At 34.4% G+C, this 23,461-nt stretch overlaps 1 protein-coding gene across 2 annotated transcripts in view; it reads right to left on the reverse strand.

Moving 5' to 3' along the window:
• Positions 1 to 15,845, reverse strand: part of LOC149778669 (prostaglandin G/H synthase 2-like) — a 71,282-nt gene extending 55,437 nt beyond the window's left edge. Inside the window, exons 1-2 of one of the 2 annotated variants that reach the window (XM_089939468.1) lie at positions 15,561 to 15,845; positions 9,296 to 9,342 (exon numbers count right to left, since the gene is read on the reverse strand). The gene's annotated coding sequence lies outside the window, so the exon portion shown is untranslated. The remainder of the gene's footprint in view (positions 1 to 9,295; positions 9,343 to 15,560) is intronic. The other variant, XM_089939469.1, reaches the window with a different exon arrangement.
• Between the last annotated feature and the right edge of the window lie 7,616 nt (positions 15,846 to 23,461).

Raw genomic sequence — 23,461 nt, forward strand, 5'->3', positions numbered from 1 at the left:
CTTTACTTTCATTACGATAATTTTTTAGATCGTGCATGTAAGTTAGCATAGTTCATAAATTAGTCGAAGTGGCTTTCTGTTATATATTTCCTTTTGTGTACACTCTAATTATTTGTACAACAATAATCTATTAAAATCGTAATCATTTCAGCAAATATTTATCATCTTCCGGGTCCAATACGTGTGAAATTCTCAACGGACGCATCTTTTCTTCCTCTGACGCCCTCTTTTCATATTCTGGTCAGCTGTGGCCAAACTGCGCGCAATAGCTAAAGGTTAGTCTTAAGAATACAAGCATACAAGCCAATGTGACTAATTAACAGTTAATCCTTAGCGATGCAATTATTAAAAAGGACTGTCCCTCCAACATACTTAAAAAAGAAACCATGTTTTACAGCATGTTATGTAAGCAGCAGCAACTGAAAGGCAAATAATAATGCTCTATCTTGGTGCAGCTAAAGGTACATAAATACGCAGTCTCACGATGCGGTACATGTGGAAACTAGTATTCCCTGGTTTTATATTCCAAGTTATTTCTTTATTGTTACTCGTAAGACATTTAATGGTATTTACTATAAAACATATTTATTCTGAATTAGTATGTTGAGGACACATATATGCTGCGTGGTATGTATTTTATTTCATCCTTTCATTTGATGATAGTAATTAACGTCAGTATATATGCAAGGTGTTTACTCGTGTAAGTTTCGTTGGTGGGAATAGATCTACAGCATACTGAGTTGCAGCATTTACAGTGATCATTCTCGGGATTAGAATTAACTGCCGACAATTTTATTGTTGTGATTTTTTTGTTTGTTCTGGTTTAATTTCTGATTTGAGTATTGTTGTGGGGGTAAAACAATTCATAAATTTACGTGAATAATGCTTGAACTTTTAACATTCTGTTTAGTGAAGAAGCGAATTCTTTGTAGTGTGATAATTATTTCGTCACAATAGTATTCACAGAAGATAAACAGAACACGGCTTCTGTTGATTGCATATGATATATTGATTTATGTAGTTGGTTTTTTTTTTGAGAAATAAAAATAGAAAGACATAATGTAATAACCTGGAATATTCTGCTAAAAATTGGGAGATATTATGAAATCGGGAGGTAGGCGTGGAACGACCTTAAAAATCGGGAGATTTCACTTCCGGCGTTAGAGTCAATAGGTATGATTGTCTAAGTTTTCGTCAGTATTAATTGTATGTACACCGCTATCATGATTACAATAGCATCATAGTCCTTTTTGTTTATTTGTATCATACTGGAATTGATGTTAAACAAGATATGGGCGTTGCTCTCAACTATAGCTCTTATCTAGCCAATTCTATATTGAATACCATGGATTGTATTGCACTTATTGAGAATTACAGTCCATGAATAAAAGCTGATCTTAAATTCCAGTGAACTGCTGATCAGCTATATTTCAAGCCAGGTGTATTATCATGACTTTAACCAAATTTGTTTGTATAAGCGCACAGAGGTTAACACAATTTGATGAATGAATGTAAGTCGTCCTTGAATGAGATTTAATCTCTGTTCATTCAAACGTGGACAGAAAGGTATAGTTGCAATGAACTATTTCACAGAGCGTCTAAACTTATCATCTCATGGTTTTGATTGCAAGTCACAGATATGTGAATCATCAAGCATACCATTCCACTTCAAATTCATATGACTGACATAGTGAATTTCAATTTCAGTCCAAATCTAATCTAAATTAAATTTTAATTCCATCGTACATATTTTATATCTTGCATGTAAGTTAACATGGATTAGTTCAAGTGATTTTCTGTGTTTATCTTTAATTATTGAGCACCCTAATATTTTGTACACTATTAATTAATTGAAATCAGTCATATTAGTATTGTATTATATCCTACTACATACATCGTTGTTTCGATTCCCGGCCGAGTCATACCAAAGACTTGAAAAAATGGTACTAACAGCTGCCTCGCTTGGCGCTCAGCATTAAGAGGTTAGTGTTAGGACTGGTCGGCCTGGTGTCAGGATAATGTGACTGTCTGCGGCATGATGCCCCAGTGCTAGACATCACTATAAACTGCCACCCTGCAGACATCGTAGCGATATGACTGAACAATTGTTAAAGCTACGTTAAAAATTCAGATCACAAACACACAAACACAAACAAACACAAACATAATTTGCATTGATGTTTTCGCATATTAATACTAAATTATTTGCTTAAAATTATGATTAAATATTTTACTTACAGTATTAGTACCCACCAACCCAATTTTTAAATGTGCAAAATAACAAAATCAAGTGTATATAACATTACAGAGGATAGTGCCATAGTGCAATATTCAGTTTATTGATCAAACTACTACGGTGGAGACATTTATTTTTCATCCATAATTATTTCACAGGCATAATGTATGATATGATTGTACAGAATTGCCGAAACTGTGGCACACGATACTTTTTCAACAAACTGAAGCTGTTCGTGACTGAAATTCAATAAGTGTTTAGGGCGGTATGGGCACATTCGTGTCGGCAATGAAATCCTTTTTTTCAGCTTTTCTTAATTATATTACCTCACTGCTTTGACTGCAGTATCATGCATGTGTGACTCAGCACAAGAATTAATCCATTCCGGCTGCGTACACTTTAGTAATTTTACTCATCACGTAATTCAAGTTTAAATCTAATCCACCATGAACAGATAAGCATATCAAGGTTTTCGTTAATGTTGATCATCATAGAGTGAAAACAAATGGAAAAAAGGTGCAAAAGTATATCTAAGAAACGTTAAACGAAATCAGCGATATATCAACACTTCATTTTAGACAGTATTATGTACTGATGACTTTAGATAGTCTACCAAAACGACTTGTCAAAGCTAATGTAATCATTCACAAGGGATATAACTTTTTGAAAATGGTACTTTGTTAACACATTAACCCCTGGCGACGAGTTTAAGTGGTAGGAGGTAGTAGCTTACTGCCAAGCTCTGTAGCCTCAAGGTCGTGTATGATACACTAAAGTGGGTGGTATTATAAAAAGGTAGACAGATGTAGCTCTACAATGATACCAAATAATCTTGAAGTTCTAGCTGCACTACAAAATAAAGAGGGAAACACTTCATTTTTTGGACCCGATTTGTTTCCACCCAAAATCCGCCCGTGGTCGGAATCCGATTTTGTGTCCGGATTTTAGACTTTTTGATCTCAGATCTAAAAAATACTGGTATGAACTGCAGACTGACAGATGAACCTTTGCAAAAAGTAGGATATGATCGGCATTTGGAATAAAGAGTGGTCTCGATACGAAAATAATGGGTCCGTTAAACAAACATAAAAAGAAACCAAGAAAAAAAAAACTCCAACTTGTACCCTTCTCCTCATGCGCGAGCCAAATAGCCATTAAAAAACGATGTTTCTAACACAAATATGCATTAGGTTATTGGAAAATCACCTGGAAGCTGATGTATTAGGATGTATTCAGAAATAGCTTTAAAATCTTTACCGATTTACGACCTACCTTAAAACGACCAGGCGAAAAATTCACGCAATCTCAATATTTCCCTTATATTCAAAGAATTAGATCACTAACATATAAGTTGATTGGGTATTTAATAACAGGAGTGTCTGATCTTCAACACGTCCAAGCTAGATGAACTTTTAAATAAACAAATAATGAAAAGGTAATTTTCCTAAACGTTTATTTGTATTGACTTTCTTTAGCCCAGAGCACGTAAAAGGAAACCGTTCCGAACGGCATACTGAAGTGTATGATTTAATATGCAATTGGTGTGTACGTTATCAAATATCTATATAATTTACTTGCCCCTTACATCCGATTAAAGGTCATTTATGTGTTATTAAAGAACAAACACAATTAATGTCACGGGCTATTAATATATTTTCTTACTTTGAGAACGTTATGAACTCGTTTGTGTGTTACTAAAGCGCAACAAAATTAAAAAGCATCTTAATTTGCTACTGTCAATCAAACTCTACAATAATTCAGTTTATCACGGTTAGTCATGTCATCACTTATCTTTTAAATAATTATATTCTTAAAACAGTTAACTTCCATTATGAAAACTTTAACCACTAATTTTACTCTGAAATCACTTCCAATTAACGTCTAATAATATGTGAAGTCATCTAGTTATACTTGACAACATTGTCATCATATTAGCACAGCTTTGAAACATTTGTAGGAATATTGTTTTGAAACAATCAGTGCTGTATTCTTTTGGGGTGTGTGGGGTTTTTGTTTATTTTAAAACGTTGAAGATCATTATTTTTGTATTTTAATAAAATAAAACTCATGAGCTTTAATATAGTCAAAATAACACAGACGTGCAAGGATGTCTTTAGAGAAATCTCCATATAAGAGAAGTTTGAAAATGTATTTAAAAAAATGCAAATTATAAAGGGATCAGAAGTATGCTGTATCCGAAAATTATCCCCTTGAAGGCAGATGTTTATGAAACAAGGAAGAGGATTTTTCGAAGTTTTCACATTGAGACTTTTTTTACATAACACAATAAAATATTCGTAATGAAACTTGTTTGTTTTTCTTTACATCTATATAACAAGTTATATCAATTACGTTAAGTTGTATGATATACTAAGCCAATAATGTGTGTTATGATGAAAGACAATGAATTCAGTCATACACATGTAAGTATGAAATATCTACATGGCTTCAAATTAACAAAGTCACAAGTATTAAAGCAGTGATTAACAAATGTTGTATTAAGCAGTAATGCAAATGAATAAATATTGAATCATAAATATTATTCCTGGATGGAAATTACAGCAGTCAACTGAGATTTGTTTATCATTAATACTTCTTCAGAAGTTGGTCATTTGTCTTCAATTGTATGATTGTTTCCAGAAGATTTGGTTACCTTCATGAAAAATGTTGAATTAATTACTTATTTTATGAGACATTTTAATAGTTTCTTATATGACGAGACAAATGCATGTGTCAAAACGTGTATGGAGGTGGCATTGGCTTAACGTCGGACTAACACTGGGTATCACGATCTTTGATATATCATAATCACATGTGTCTAATACGCAATCTACTATGTGTAGCAAAGACCCAAACCTGCCATATCATAATATGTTGTTTGTAGTCATAGATACAACGTATAGTACATACACAAACACACAAGAATTGCTGAAAAAAGTTTGAGTTCCGATCACAGATGTGTGAATCATCAAACATATATATATATATATATATATATAGTACTTTGACCTTGCCATTAACTGTCTTGCCAATTGAATCTCTTGTTTATTTTATGTTGTTTTAGGGTTTAACGCCATTTTTCAACACAAGTTAGGCTATACATGGCGGCCAGTATAACTGGTGGAGGAAGAACCCTGGAAAACCCAGGGAAGAACCACCGACCCACGAGAAGCTACTGGCAGGCTTTCCCACGTACCCACGCTAGACGAGCCTTGGACTCGAACCCACGCAGACAGAGGTGAGATGGCCGTGATCCATAACGTTTATTTTATGTTAATTTATGTACGATATTAGTGCAACATTGGAAGTGGGTGTCAATTACAAAAAAATACTTCTCCTTCCAAGTTAAGTTTATGTTTTATTTATGTTTTGAATGCTAATGTTTGTTTTCCAAGCGTGTATCAAATTCCCATCGCAGCCCATTGCAAAAACGTGATAAGTAATTATATTAATCTTTTGATCAACTCTATTTCAGGAAAGGTGTGAATCGTTGCATAAATAACAACTTTAACCTGATTTGTTGCAGGAGTGCTCAGAAGAGAATGAATTCAGGTTGTCCTTGATCAAAAGTTAATGCTGTTTTTTCTTAAATTGTGGACATACGTGTATGGGTGCAATGAAATATTTCACTTAGTTTATAAAAATACCATCTCAAAGTTTGAGTTCCGATCACAGATGTGTGAATCACCAAAGATAACAATCAACAACAACATCATATGACTGTATTGAAAATTCCAGTCTAAAACTAATTTTAATGTCAATATGTTGTTTTCTTGGATGTAGTACACAATTCATTCATAAGTCGACGTATCTTTATGTTATGTCTTTAATTGTGTATACATTGTTATTATTATTTGTAAACCAATAATCCATTTAAATTATGATCATATTATACGATCAGAAGTTTCTTTTACATTAATGGTATTTCTCAACAAAAAATAAATAAGCAGACAAATATACCACAAAGTAATACACTAACTGTAACCAATATTGCACACGATGTACTTTAGTTTGAATTAATCAAACTGCTACAGCGAAGCCGTGTCATTCAACAACGTCATATGCAACACATTTTAAAATGAGCTAAAATGATTACATAATTCAAAATATTACAATACTGTCTACATAACAAGTTTATAGGTATGTATGTATGTATGTATGTATGTATGTATGTATGTATGCATGTATGTGTGTGTGTATGTGTGTGTGTATGTATGTATGTATGTTTGCGTGCGTGTGTGCGTCCGTGTGTGTATGTATGTATTTTATGGAATATGCATAAAGGTTTGTTTGCACACGTAGGTGGAAGGATGGATGACAAAAATCATAAATACAGAAATGTAGAAATACAAAAATACTATATGTCATATATGAATATAAAACTTTTCTTTTTTTGGACTTTTTCTCTGCCGTGATTTGTGTGTGTGTGTGTGTGTGTGTGTGTGTGTGTGTGTGTGTGTGTAAAAACACCTGACACACTTATGCCTCCTATGACAATATTGTAATTTTGGATCCACTACTACATCTCAGATTTATATTTTTTCATAAATTTGTAAATAGAGAGCCAAGGTTCCATACCTTGGCTTCATACTGTGTATGAGGTAATTAAAAAATTGTTTTCAGAAGCGCTGATAGGTAAATACGACCTTCTGATTGAAATCAAGTCATCCTGGATTGAAATTAGATCCTTGTTTATTTAACTGTGGACAGAAATGCATAGGCGCAATGAAATATTTGATAGAGTTTCCGCGAATATCATCTCTTATGTTTTCAATACAAGTCACAGACGTGAATCATCAAACAAAGCGGTCTGCTTAAACTTCATCTGAGTTTAAATTCAGTCCAAAGCTGACGAACCTGTACCTTTTATTTGCTCATGTATATTTTATATATTGCATATGAGTTAATACATATTAGTCCACGTGATTTTTTGCGGCAATTATGGTACACAGAATTATTTTCACAGAGTTAAAGCCGTTCGTGAATGAAATTTAGTAACTGCTTAGTGCAGCGTGGGCACATTCAGAGGAGCAATACAGTATTTCATTCAGCTTTTCTACATAAATTATTTCATTGCAATGAATGCAGTATCATGAATGTGTGACATCATGAATATTGAACCATTTCAACTGCGGATAATTCAGTACATTTCTTCGTTATGTAATTCACGTTTAAATCCGAGCTACTGTGAATGTACTTACATATAATTTACTTACATATAATTTACTTGCATATAATTTTAAAAAATCCACGGAGAAGTCAATTGTAGGACTGTGAATTTACGTACATATAATTTGAAAAAATCCACGGAGAAGTCAATTGTAGTACTGTGAATTTACGTACATATAATTTAAAATAATCCATGGAGAAGTCAATTTTAGTAAGTAAAGTTTAGATTGTATTGATATAACATTTGCTGTGAAAGTTCTTTTTAAGAAACTCAGATTTAACAATTCAGAATTAACCATAATGATGAATTTAGAGAGAAAAATCAAGACGTAAAAATAAGTTAACTACTTATGTTTCTTCTGAAAGAAATATCATTTTTCTTTTATGAAGAATGTTTACTGCACCTTATACTTTTGTTGTAGCCAGATTCAACTATATTTAGTTTTCTTCCCTATTGCTTACATCGAACTAATAAAGAGTAGTTGCAATAAATATGAGCTTTTCGAGACCTTTTGTAGTATTACTGTTATTTTTGTCACTTCAGTATATTTAAACTGTACCGGTCTGTCCCCAAACTGAACTAAAATATCAAAATTGTAATTATGTTAGAACAGTTTCATTAAGGCTGCATTATCTCAGAACATTTTAATCACCACTAGCTCATCACAGAATATCCAGTTATGCTTCTCGACGTCTTCGTGAAACTCCAGTTTTGAAGACTAAAATAACATTTATTACACTAAAAAATTGCAAGGAGATTTTGGTGGTAAGAATTGTTATTTTAAGGTTCTAATATTCACTGCTTTAGGTTTGGGTGCACATTGTCTGATAGAGATGCTGGGACATTGCTCACATTGGCTGCAATTTTCTTTGAAAATCTCCCAGTTTATTGTGGGTGAGATGTACATTTGTATGAGAAGTGGAGCCCATTTCTTCGATTTGTTTATACTCTGTTACAGATGCCTATGAAAAAGATACTGGAAATCAAGTTAATTTCTTTGCACTATTATCTTGTTTGCCTAATGGCAAAAGCAAGCCCACTGCGCCCTACCCCCAGCTGGAAAATTCTTGGCATTTTCCATCACGTCCAGAGAGAAACATCGAAAGTAATTCGTCGCCATTAAGAACTATATTCTGAACTGCTTCTGTTGGCATTTAGCAATATAGTGGCCGGAGGAGACAAAGTCACATTTGGAATATCAACGGCCTTTGCTGTCGTATCTTGTGTAGTGCAGTCCGCCGGAGGCGAATCATGAAACACATGAAATAGATACGTATTGCTGTAACTACTTCAGAGACTATTCCGACCTAACGGAAATTGCCAAGAGATGTTCCGATCGCCCTATACCCCAGCCAAATCTCCATATTTAATTTTTATGTATGTTATTGCTACATATTTCTTAGTCATCATTGGGAGATATTCATAATTCTATCACTTCTTCTCAATAGATTTTTTTGTGTGCAAGAAACTGCAGCAATAAATGTCTAAAAAAAATGCATTTATATAAAGAACATATCAGACGATTTGTTGGTATTCCTATGTACACGGTGCTGATTAACTGGATAAAACTTACTAACATAAATGTTTCCTGGAACAAACACCCATTAAAAAAAATTACGAGGAATGACATAACTCCCGAATGCAAAGCACATTCTGATGGTAATTTTCCACTCATGTGGTATGGCTAAATTATATTGATTTGCACATGACGATGATATGATTTAAAAATTTAACATATTGTTATTAATTTGCGCACAGTGAGTTGGTAATGACGATGATACGGTTTACAGAATGTTAAGTCCCATGTGAAAATAGTGAAAAAAGTTTATATAATGTTTTAAAGAAAATAAAATTATGAACGTTTCAAATCTTTAACTTATGGTACTTACAACTGCTATCGAAAGCTTCAACATCTGACGTCAGTTTTTCTCAATCCCTTAAAGAAAACCAGAAGCTTAGATGGACAAGGCGATAACTCATCATATTCCATCTTCACTAACACATACCATCTTTGGATATCCAGTCAAGGAGTGCTAGCTTGCAAAGCTAACCTGTTGCTACTTTTTGCCGTCAAGGCCACCTATTTTCCCCTACTTAGCATGCACTTACATTGGTCCAGTGTGCAAGGACAACACTACTTTGTGAAAGCTAATTAACCATAAACAAAACCTCTGCAAAAATAAATGACAGTGAATTACATTATTGGTTCATCCCAATTTGCATTGTAAGAAAGGGTTATCAGAACTGCCATTTAACTTATAAATCTCAAACAACAAGGAAACTAATATGTTTCCTAACTTCCTATACAATGTTGTACATTGAAACATCATTAACTGCAGAAGTTGTTGTTTTGAGACAGAGTAGCGTCACAGAAAACTGTAACCGTGCGATCCAGCAGTACAGTCACATCTGTTTATAAATGACATTATAATATGTATCCTTTCTGGATAAATGTCATACAGATTTGTTATAAAGATCAGACAATTACAACTTAAACCTTACAACGTTGTGAGTCGTTTGAAGGTGTCTGTTAAGAGAGGTTTTACGGCATAGGGGAAAGGTGTAGATTAGCACAGAGTAAATTTTTTAATTCTGCTAGCAATGGCTGTAAAAAAGTAAAACTACTAATGTATCAGACTCTTGACTGCCAACACTTGACACCATTGATTGATTAATCGGCAAAGAACGTGAAAATGTGTCGAAGAAAAAGCTACATTGTTTGAAAATGAAATACTATTTTTAGCATGTACTAACGTTTCGATTCTATGGGAAGATTTTGAACCTGGTGATTGTCAAAACGATTTAAACATGAGTGCACCTCAGCTCAGGTAAAGGTCATCCGAACCTACTAGTTCGCCAACATAAACAAAATTGTATCCTTGACAATTATTAGAGGGTCTCTGACTAGAACTCTCAGAGGTCTTTCCGCCAATGATCAGAAAAACACAGCTTGAATAATACCTATACTAACATTGGTCCTTTTCAGAGGATATCCAACTGAAACGCTCTCGAGTTTTTCCACCAATGATCAGACAAACACTACATGAATGCTAAAATAAAGCCGTCACTGCAATATGATGTACATTGCTTACTTTATTACGTCATTTGATGTCACGTTTTTCTTCAGCGTTCATAGATTCCAGTAGTTCATCGATGTATGTTACTACAGGCCCAAATATCGAAAAGTTATTTTCGTTTCAAATGTGGTTTATTAGATAGAAGTTATCTGTTCAAAGTGTACAAATGATTATAGATTGTTATCATAATCCTTTTTTTATACAATACTATTGTACCCTGCATACTTGTACAGTTAACTAAGCTTTCGGGCGATTTCCCAATTCTTGCTCAATCAAAGTATTTCCGATATGCACTTCGGTAGAAAATCCTCATGGTGTTCTGGTTTCACAGTGCCATAATTGAATGACAACAGATAGGTTCCACTGTTGATTGTATGGTGTGTACGTTCACTATTGATTGTGTTGTGTATATATTCACTATTGATTTTGGGGCCCCGAGTGGCCGAGTGGTCTAAAGCGCTCGCCGTTACGGATCACTGCCATCTCACCTCTGTCTGCGTGAGTTCGAGTCTCAGCCTCGGCTAACGTTGGCACGTGAGAAAGCCTGCCAGTAGCTTCTCGTGGGTCGGTGGTTCTTCCCGGGGTTTTCCAGGGTTCTTCCTCCACCAGTTATACTGGCCACCACGTATAGCCTATCTTGTGCTGAAAAATGGCGTTAAACCCTACAACAACAACAACAACACTATTGATTTCGTAGTGTGTTTACTTGCTATTGATTGTGTAGTATATATCGATTGTGTTGTGTAAATAACCATTGAAACTACTACCTAATATATATATATATATATATATATATATATATATATATATATATATATATATATATATATATATATATATATATATATATATATATGTCAATAGAAACACATACAATTGGATGCATGAGAGCGTCTTTTTGATCACTTTGCGCGTAAATATGAAGAATTGTGGTCGACTTATAATTAATTACATATGGTGGTTTATCTTCCACACAACAATTATTATGCTGGCGACATAATAATAATAATAATAATAATGATAATAATAACAAAGATGTTAAGGGCAGTATTACAGTATTTTACAGTATTAGTTAACATATAATATTACATATATATGCAGGATTAGAAAAACAAACACTGTGAAATTACAAACAAACTCATGCTAGAAACAATTCATGGTAATGAAACAGTGATAGGTCTTAAATCTATTCTTGCGGTCTAAATCGGTGCGTTTAAGTGTACGCTTGAATGCGATCACAGTGTCAATGTGTCCGAGTACAAGAGGCAATTCGCTCCAGGTAGCTTGGCTCTGCTTCACAAAAGATGGTTGTCCGTTTGACTTGGTTTTGATAGATGAAATAATGATAATACGAGTGTCAGAAGAGGTTCATAAGTATCTAAAAGGGTAGTGCACATGGGTGAACTCGGATAGGCATTTTGAGCTGAAGGCAATCAAAGAAATGCAAGAAAAAGAACATGTTTTGTGTTTGATTCTGGAGCGAATGGGTAGCCAGTAATGGGTGCAAAGAAAGCAGGAGGAGTACGTTGTTTTTGTTACTCTAAGGATGATCCGAGTAACTGAGTTTCGAATGGTTTGAAGATTAAGTAGTAGATAATAAGATGAATCAGATGAAAGCAAATTACAATATTATAGTCTAAAAAATACTAGATAACACAAGTGGTGTAGTGAGTGAGTACTATGGAGAAAGACACCTATGTTTCGTATTGACTCTGTGAGTTTAATGTTGGCGTTGTTGATATTTATCGATTGAGGTAATGATACCGTGGTGATCAGAATGGCTTCAGTTGCTTTATCATCATTCATCTTCAACTTGTTACATGTCATCCATGGCTTCACGTAGGAAATGCAATTCACTATGACTTGGCTGGTAGCATCAGCTTCAGTTAGGTGGCTAGATTTGTATATCTGGGTGTCAACAGTGTAAAATGGATGAGACACCGGAGAATGATCTATGAAACTTGAAGAGGCTGAGGGTATAGAATGAACATACTATTCAAGTCTGCATCTTTTATATGTTATTACATACATACAAATTCAACTCGATCTTTAGAGCAGTGATTAGATGCCAGCAAAGATTACTTGTAAAATGACAAAAAAATGTCAGTACCTATTGCTTGAACAATGACAAATCTGATGTCAGTAAGCATTGCTTGTACAATGACAAATCAGATGTCAGTAACTATTGCTTGTACAATGACAAATCTGATGTCAGGAAGCATTGCTTGTACAATGACAAATATGATGTCAGTAAGCATTGCATGTACAATGACAAATCTGATGTCAGTAAGCATTGCTTGTGCAATGACAAATCAGATGTCAGTACCTATTACTTGTACAATGACAAATCTGATGTCAGGAAGCATTGCTTGTGCAATGACAAATCAGATGTCAGTACATATTGCTTGTACAATGACAAATCTGATGTCAGTAAGCATTGTTTGTACAATGACAAATCTGATGTCAGTACCTATTGCTTGTGCAATGACAAATCTGATGTCAGGAAGCATTGCTTGTACAATGACAAATATGATGTAAGTAAGTTTTGCTTGTACAATGACAAATCTGATGCCAGTAAGCATTGCTTGTACAATGACGAATCAGATGTCAGTACCTAGTGCTTGCACAATGAAAAATCTGATGTCAGTAAGCATTACTTGTACAATGACAAATCTGATGTCAGGAAGCATTGCTTGTACAATGACAAATCTGATGTCAGCAAGCATTGCTTGTACAATGACAAATCTGATATCAGTAAGCTTTTCTTGTACAATGACAAATCTGATGTCAGTAAGCATTGCTTGCACAATGACAAATCTGATGTCAGTAAGCATTACTTGTACAATGACAAATATGATGTCAGTACCTATTGCTTGTACAATGACAAATCTGATGTCAGGAAGCATTGCTTGTACAATGACAAATATGATGTAAGTAAGCTTTGCTTGTACAATGATACATGTAAATCTGATGCCAGTAAGCATTGCTGTACAATGACAAATCTGATGTCAGTAAGCATTGCTTGCACAATGACGAATCTGATGTCAGTAAGCATTGCTTGCACAATGACAAATCTGATGTCAGTAAACATTGCTTGTACAATAACAAATCTGATATCATTAAGAATTGTTCGTACAGTGACAAATCTGATGTCAGTAAGAATTGTTTGTACAATGACACATATGATGTCATTAAGCATTGTTTGTACAATGATAAATCTGATGTCATTAAGAATTGTTTGTACAGTGACACATCTGATGTCATTAAGCATTGCTTGTACAACAAGATATCTGATTTTCAATGCATTACACCCATTATGCCATTCTTTCAAGAATATCACGAATAGTTGCTGATTATATTTTACGAACGTATATAAATTCTTAATTTTAAAGTCGTAGTGTTATTATTATTATTTTTATTTTTATTATTATTATTATTATTATTATTATTATTATTGTGTTGTTGTTGTTGTTATCGTCCTTGCCCGTAAATGATGTCATTTTTAGCCTACACCCCAAGTATCGTACGCTCAGAAACGAAATTTCATTCCTACCCATTGGCATATGAACTCTGTCCTCAGCAAAAGTCAATCCTGCCAATACTGCACATTTTCTATTCTTTATCCCCACCACTGTTATTAAGATTCCCCAATAAGAACATTTAATCTTTGTCAAGTAAAAATATCCTCAAAGAATTCTCAAAAATTTTAGAGTAAAATCAAATGAGCAACATTTCTTCAATGGCGACCAAACGTTCTGGTTTACAGCTGGCTTGAACGATAGAGTCAAGGTTGCAACTTTCTTTACAACACTCGAAGATACCGAAGGGGGCACGGGGCTGTTAGCAGAGAAAATTACACAAAAATACACTTTGTTGTGCAGAAATTTAATATGTATTTAGATCGTTGAATTATATCAAAACCTGTGTATCTCTCTAATCATTGGAACGTGTCCATCATTTTGGATTCCAGACTCCACACTGTAAGCTTGCAAAACCTTAAAATTTAATAAACCCTTAATATTACAGACCTGAAAGAAACATGGTTTCCTCCGAAAATTTGGAAAGGTATCGTACACTGTTGGGATTATTGACAACGAAAGGACAAATAAAGCAGCTGTTCTGCAGACATGAAATTTCTCAATGAATAGTCCAGATAATTACTTGAAATACTGTTTACATCTATATATCTAACAAAATATTTAACACGACATTTCCACAGACTTTTGTAAAATAAAAGCTTCAGATAAAAACATCCCTCGAAAAGAACAAATACCTGATCCACGCAAGCCTCATTTATAATACGATTCTGACACATAAACCTCTGACACATGGACCTCTACCGAGTGCACACATTGCCAGTGAACAATGAGATAAGAACACACTTATCAAGTGTGTCAACTGTATCGAATTCCACCCTTCCATATAGTTTATTGATCTGAACTTATCTAAGCTATTTGTTGATCATATAGCCACCAGATACAAAATGGGCTTTTTAAAAGATTTCGATTTCTATAACAAAGTTAAAGGCCTTTACCGCTTGTCGCTGACCTTAAGTTTTCAGGATTTTACATTTTTACACTAATAATTTATTTAATATTAGTTTTAAAACTTTGAACATTTTTGCCATAAACTTTTGTTTATGAGTACATGTTTTCGTTTATTTGGAGGATTTATATTCCTAAATGTTTAGCAATCTGCACCTATACATTTTGAGAGTTTAATTTCCAATGGAACTATATAGACAACATTGTGTTAATTTCATATATATATATATATATATATATATATATATATATATATATATATATATATATATATATATATATATATATATACGCACATTATTCAATACAGGTTCTTTTCACACATATACCTACCTACCTACCTGCATGACCCATTGGTATTACATTAGGACAAATACTGCATTACCAACCGATTAAATCGTGTTTGAAGAGCAGAATATTAAGCATAATAATATGTGGTGGACTATTTTACACATCTGGACAACTCTACCGTTGGAAGATCTGAATTTGTATTACAATTAGGAAATAATTCACAAACAAGAAAAGGAACTCACCTGTGTAGCCTACTCTGACCCTGGCACAGTGTTGGTTACCTGTGTATATATTAGTACGACTGTCTTGTAAACATGCGATAAAACTGAACTCTAGGCCATAGTCGGCGTGCTTAAACTAACCGTATCAAAACATCTAAAGCTTCCTTCCATGTCGCATCGGAAGTAATACAGCAGTCTGAAATTGTTGAGCAATCACTACTCTCAAATTGCAGATGATTGTTTAGAAAGTACTAGTCCAACATTGCACATAATTGTTTTAAAATCGCTAGTCCAAAATTGTAAATGATTGCTTAGCAATCACGAGACCAGAATTGCAGATGAATGTTACCACAAACCTACGTCACGCTTGATTACTCAGTATTGTAATATTCACATGTAAAATGTTGCTTTGAAATGGATATAGAACATCGGACGAGAGAGAGAGAGAGAGAGAGAGCAGTATGCCATTTAGTAAGATATCCGCATTTTTGAAGGAGTGTGTTATTACAGTGACATCACGATAATGGTACCAGACATTATTTTACTACTTCAATCATGTTGCCTGACTTTGGGGATGGGTTTCTAGTTTTCTGAAGTTCTAACCACAAGGCAAACAAATCATTTTCAGCTGACATGAGCTGAAAGTTAGTGTGATTAATTAGTATTACTCTTCATTCATTATTTGATTGTCTAGTTCGTATTAAATATCCCCTGTACACACACACACACACACACACACACACACACACACACACACTCCTCTACAGACACACACACTTAAGATACTACAGAGATCAAGATAACCTTTTGACTTTAGGGTAGAGATCACGCTTTTTACAGCAATGTTTATTTTGTTTGGTCGACATTCAGACAATAATTACAAATAAGTTGTTGATTCGGCGTCATAAATGCCTTACAAAAGATAATTCTGAAAATGGTCTTACTGAGCCATTTACAAACGACTATTTTAATGCTTAAAATAAGGAAGTTAGATGTCGACTGTTATCGCTTACACCATCAAAACTGACCCAAGGCAAATACAACATCGCACCTTTCAGGACTCACACGATGGAACAAAGACCCTGGCTCGTTTCCATGCAGCTCTGTAAGGGCCTCATAGTTTAAACAGTGATACAACAAAACAGTTGTTTGGCTAGTGAATTGGCACAGACTGTGAAAGTGCCTGTAATGATCTGATGAAAATATAAAATAGCAGATCAATTAAAGGAATGAGGTACGTTAATTGCTAATATGAAGTGCACCAAGCAGACAGATAATTTCAAAAACTGATTACACCTTGCACGTTGAGAGAAAATATAGTTCTGCAGATCAGTGCATCCAATATGCTTTGAGTGATCCAAGTAGAACATAACACTGAACAGAGTGTCGTGTGCACGAAACTGTATGTGTTAGGCACAATTGTATCACATCTGTTGAATCAGACATACGGAAGCTTTATGACCAAATAGACTTAGTTGAAGGAATCGACTGAATTTGAGAAGAAGATGGATGATGCCAAGTAAATTTATATAAATGAATGACACACATACATTACGAAACGCTTGCAGACATGATAATCTGGATCAGCTGCATTCTTTAAAAAAATCCTAATATTTATAAATTGGTCAATGAAGTAATTGTTATGCATGCACCGAGAGTAGCAATCAGACTGGTTTTTCTATTCTTTATGAATTGGCATGCAACAGTTTTGTACAAACGAGGACCATAATGGAGATCTGAAAGTTTGTTTTATTAATCGCTAACAGTGGTCAAAAAAGCTGAGGCCTTTATTGCACACAGGTGTGAAAATGATGTGTAATTCTTGCATGCCCTGACAATATTCTATCAATGAGAATGTTGCGACGACTATATTCGTCCTTCGTTTTGGTCCATTAATTCTGGTTTTATTGTGTGTACACTGAATTGGTGGCACATTTGTTAACAATAAAAGTCGCACCCTAGTTGAGATTTTAAAAGAAAACTTTATTTAGGTTAATATAATTATTAGAGCGATGACTTCTCTAGTCAGGGGATAATGTTATATGTAAGACAAATGTAAACGTGTCACCCATCTGCGTAGATGGAATGTACCTTTGAAATATAATATTTTAGGAGACAGCGTATTATCTGACCAATTCACGACCACAGGTTTGAGATAAGTTACACTAGGAGGACATATGAAATTTTTAGCCAGGTATACACATTAAACAAAATTAATGGTATTAAGTCCTTATGGTCTTCAACTAAGCAAAAGAAAAGAAAGAAAAGCAACCAATTCTGTAAAATTCAACAAATAATTTATTTCCCTATGTTACAACGTGAAAGCTAAAAAGAATGTACTATATTGTGAGCTAAATCCGAAATAATCATATAAGTTCTGTCGCAAGTCAAACGTATAAAGTATTTCGAATAAATTCCAACATTGAATGTGGTGATGTGCCAGTAATCTGGAATTGTGTTGATGTACTATCAGTCTTGATGTATCACAGTGATATAATTCAAAATATCCTTGAATGAATTCACAATAATTTCCAACATAGTAATTTAGTCATAGTCAAAGAACACTTCGTAAATCCAATGAATAATTTAAATAAATAAATCTAATCCTCTCCAATTAAAACTAAGCACAACTAAGAGACAGATCCCAATTCAGACGTTAAGAGAGGAATGAAGAATTTATGTTTACTTCTCTGTCATATAAGAACTAGGATGATGATCAAAAGTTCATTTCTAGAACCTTCTAAGTTGACAACAATATCAGGTCTATTACTAAAACTTTAGTAAAGTACATGGCAAACAGCATGCACACAAGAAAGTCCTGATATAATACCAATGTCCTGACTTCAAACTCAAGTAAATATGTTTGCATACAGATGATAATACTTTTAATATATACACAAAAATCTTAGAGAAGTATTAGCTACGTAAATTGCAAAAAAACACGTGACTAGTCACGTGGGCCTCTACACTCAATTACCGATCAAGGTCCATCCACACAATACAAATTAAATATACGCAACAATGGGTTATGTATGTTTCAAATTAATTGCTCGTTACAAACAATACAAAACTAATTCTGTGGATGTACATACGCTCTTTTCTTCGCCTCGCACTATAGCCATTTGAGGCAAAATGTAACATATTCATGTCCACAAGTTTCGGATAAGGTTATAACAAGCGAAAATGTAAATTTGCACAGGTCTTTCAGTGTGTCCTGTTCCTATGATTGCTCGTATTCTTTGAAACTATTAAAGATCTGAAATTAAACTTTACCGTATATACACAATAATCAGAATTGATTCCTGGCCCGTGCATGCTTCTAAAGAGTGAATCGCCACCAGAGTACACACATTTTCCGTTTTTACTGACAGTTGAATACATTCTTGTTGTATGTACAGACTTCCACCCTGTGAGACAAATATTGTAACGCGAACTAAATGAATAAACTTCGTGTTGATGTACCGACCAGGAACGTTGTGGAAATTTTAAAAGAATGCCGTGTATGAAACAAATGTGGCCCTGTAGTTTTGGGGGTTTTCCCTTAAAATGCTTTTAAGTTAGTCTTTTATTTGACGTGTTTTCAAGAATTGGAACATCTTTACGTTTGTGTCTTTCATCTAGCATATGTTCAAAAGTTTAAAATGTGGTTTATGTAACGAAGTTTGACCCTATATATTAAAGATTATATATGTTTTACGCTTAAATCTGATATGCCTGTGAAATAATTTTAATATCTTTGCCACTTGTATTTGACTTAATATTTTCATATTTTACTTTTTACCTTCATCATTGACTGTAGATAGCGTTAAAAGTATCTTAAAATCTCTACCGTGCCTCTTGGGAGGAGTATATGCTTTCGGTTGTTTGTAGGGGTTATCTTTCTTAATGTTTATAAAATTTTACCCTTTTATTTTTAGAAATTAACTTTTGACCGACACTATACCGTTTTGACTTAACCGGTGTGCCGTTTAACCTTATAAATGCCTACGTATCTTATTACCTACGAACGCACGTACGTACGTACCTACATATATACATATGCATAAATATTCCACTCTTTATACATATTAATGGCCGTATTTTCATACCGTTACCATTTATGTGTTGTACTTATCTGGTGAATAGGTTTTCAATTATGAATTAACTAAGAAGAAGTCAAACTACAGTACAAGTAAACAAACCTGAATTGTCCTTTCAACACTCGCTTAATATCATGTATTTTTTTAGTATCGTCTTTCTTGTATGAAGGTGACCGAACTAAACTTGAGGTCAATGTTTGCCCGCTAAAACTACCTTGATCAAGACATTAAAACCTCACCTGTCACATCTGAAGTAACTAAGCAATCTGAGAAAAAACAAATGTTTACCAATAACTAGTTGAAAACAAATGTACTTGAACTACAAACCGAAGTTACGGTTAATCCATTCGGAAGTATAGTATACTATTTACAACTAAAATGCTGGAATATGTACATTTTATTGTCACTCAGAAAAAAATTATGTGAAGTAAAAGGGGACACAAGATAAAAAAGTATATCTAAGATGATATATTAGATACAAATATAATTATAGTTCAGATGATACATTATATGCAGAATACAATCATAGATAAGATGATACCTTAGATTCAAAGTACAAATATAGTTCAGATGATACATTAGATGCAGATTACAATCATAACTAAGATGATACATTAGATAAAAATATAGTTCAGATGATATACTATATGTTGAATATAATTATTGTTCAGATGATACATTAGATGCAGAATATAATTATAGTTCAGATGATACATTATATGTAGAATACAATCATAGCTAAGATAATGCATTAGATACAAAATATAATTATAGTTCAGATGATACATTAGATGCAGAACAAAATCATAGATAGGATGATACATTAGATAAAAATATAATTATAGTTCAGATGATACACTATATTGAATATAATTATAGTTCAGATGATACATTAGATGCAGAATATAATCATGGCTAAGATGATACATTAGAAAAAAATATAATTATAGCTCAGATGATACCTTAGATAAAAATATAATTATAGCTCAGATGATACATTATATGTTGAATACAATCATAGTTAAGATGATACAGTATATACAAAATACAAGTATAGCTCAGATGATATATTACACCATAAGGGTTATATAAATAAAATTTATTATGAAATAAAAGGCAAAATACTGTGTGTATATATAACTACATACTTCTTGGCTTGTCTCTTGTATTCATTAAATGGGGCATCTTTTGTCACTGTCCAGCAAAAGTCTACAAGCATTGATGGGCTCCATTTGCCCTGATAGTGTTTCTCCGTTGTTGCAATGTCCTGGTGAAATCGCTCGCGACGCTCGTCGCTCACTGCTCTGCAGTTTGGTGGAAAAATGTGGATGATAGTGACAAAAATATATATTTAGTGACATTCGCAACCAAGGAGTTTGTATGCCTTGAAGGGTTTTTCCACCAACTCCTGTAGTTGTCTGTCTTGTTGTTTCAGAGAAAATTTGTTGCCACTAATTGAAAGGCTTTCCATGCCGTCAAATCCGTGCCACGCAGTGCACAGTCAAATGCATCATCTCGAAGAAGCACACGAATATGAGGACCAACAAAGACAGATCCCTTTACCTGAGCTTCACTTGAACTTGGAAAGTTTCCACGGAGGTACTTGAACGCTGCTTGTGTTTTGTCCATGATTTTGACAAAGTTCTTTATCAGACCCAGATTGATGTGCAAGGGTAGTAACACAATCTTCCTTGATTCAACAAGTGGTGGATGATGAACACTTTTCCTCTCAGGCTCCAATAACTGTCGGAATGGCCAATTTGTCTTGATGCAGACCAAATAAGAGAGCAAGAACCTTCAAATCGCCACAAAGCCGTCATCGATGTTGGTCATAATTTATACACCTCAAAGTGTTTCATGTTTTCATAGGTTTCCTTAAAATGGACTGCAAACCAACTAGAATTGATGACAATACATTGCGATTATGCAGCAAAACAGATCTCAGACTCGTCTTCGATGTGTCAATCAACAGTCTCCACTCATCTGGATCATGAACGATGTTGAGGGCTGCCATCACACCATCGATGTTTTTGCCGACTACAAGCTCACCTTCCGCGAGGAAGAATGGGACAAGATCCTTTTGATGGTCAAGGAACATGGAAACCCTAACATCATCTGCCGTGAGATTCCACTGCTGTAGTCTGGAACCCAACATCTCTGCCTTACTCTTGGATAGTTCCAAATCACTGGCAAGGTCAATCATTTCATCTTGTTTTATGGGGTGTGGTTCCGAGGAGGAGGTCGGGAGAAAATATGGGTCATGTGACATTGATGGTTCAGGACTAGAAGTTTCATTCTCTTCCTCTTCCCCGTCTGACTCAAGTGAGAATGATTCTGGTGCATCAGGAACCGTCAGCCCTTCTCCATGGAGTACTGAGCGTATAGCTCATGGAATGTTTGCATAATGCACAGTCCACTTTTTCTTCATTGACACACCTTTCCCAACCATGTAGAAGTAACAACTGCTGATATGATCTGTTAGCTCTCTCCAAATCATTGGCACTGCAAAAGCCACATATTACCTTTTCCCATTCAGCCACAAGTGTTGCAGCATATGTGTGGGGCCCACCTATTGTCATTATCTCAACTTTTGCGGCCAAAATAAAGGTGATTGGCTTTCTTAACAATAGTGGTTATACTGCGCTTTTGTGATGCAAAAGTCACTTCACCACAAACATGGCAGAAGTGATCTGCTTTTTCACATAAGTACAAGGCATCTCTGCTTACTTTGGCTAAACAGAAATGTATCCCTTTGCAAAATCAAACACTGACAAATAAGACAGCACGACATCATGATTTCTAGAGCTGTTATAGGGCAATTCGTTCAGCGTAGTGATGTAAGATTAGTTATGATTGCATCATCCATAACTTCAGGAATAACATGATGCAATTTATATCAAGTACGATGCAATACCAGCTCTGGATTGCATCATTCGTTGTTTTGCCTAACAAGCAAGTACTGTCCAAACCCATTCATAAATTTATTCATAGTCAAAGACGTATTTTAGTCATTTCTGGTTTAAATTGAGATCCCTTCCCTTTATAACTCACTTATCCTCCGCCATTCCCAAGACAAGGGTAGAATTTACTCACCCAGTATCATATATTTAAAATTGGAGCCAATCGACAATTTTAAGCATCGTTTTCGTTATCAATGACTCAAAATTAATACAGTTTGACTATATTTATCTCAGAAGCATTTTGACTGTAGACCAGTGTTATCTGAGTATCAGGACCATGTACATGTTAAACCTTTTTTTTCTGCCTTTTTTCTTGACTTTCTATTTACTTCTTAATTCTGTGTTTTCACTGGTCGATCAGTCTTATGTGATATGATGTAATATCTGGTAGATAAACATAATTACTATACATCATACGGGTAGCAGTGCATATGATTGGCATACAGAATGTCACGTGTCAGGAAACAAACTACCTTGTCTCGCTCATGCGATTGGTGCTTCCTCACTCGATCCTGTTTCTCTGTTCTTTTTTATTATGTATAATAAACAATGTATTGTCCTTGTCTTATGGAGAATGAAAGTTTATTCACCTTCGTCATCGTAGAACATGGATTGCCGGTGAAAACTTATCTTTATCTCTACCTCTAATAAGGTCAATAAATAACATCGAAAACTTCCGAAAGTTGTATTGATATGCATTTCAAATGGGTGAACGCATATAAAAACATATGTGCGCTTATTATTCTGACGTGGCGTGGGGGGGGGGGGAGGCCAAGGTAAGTTATAAATAGTTTTGAGTGGAATTATTGTTATGATTGCTTGTATTTTTGGAATAATTTGAGTAGGCTTATCGACAAGCAAGTGTTTATCACTAGATAAATAC

This window comes from Sinohyriopsis cumingii, chromosome 17 (assembly GCF_028554795.1).
Source record: "Sinohyriopsis cumingii isolate HCF-2022 chromosome 17, ASM2855479v2, whole genome shotgun sequence".
In the NCBI taxonomy this organism is placed as follows: domain Eukaryota; kingdom Metazoa; phylum Mollusca; class Bivalvia; order Unionida; family Unionidae; genus Sinohyriopsis; species Sinohyriopsis cumingii.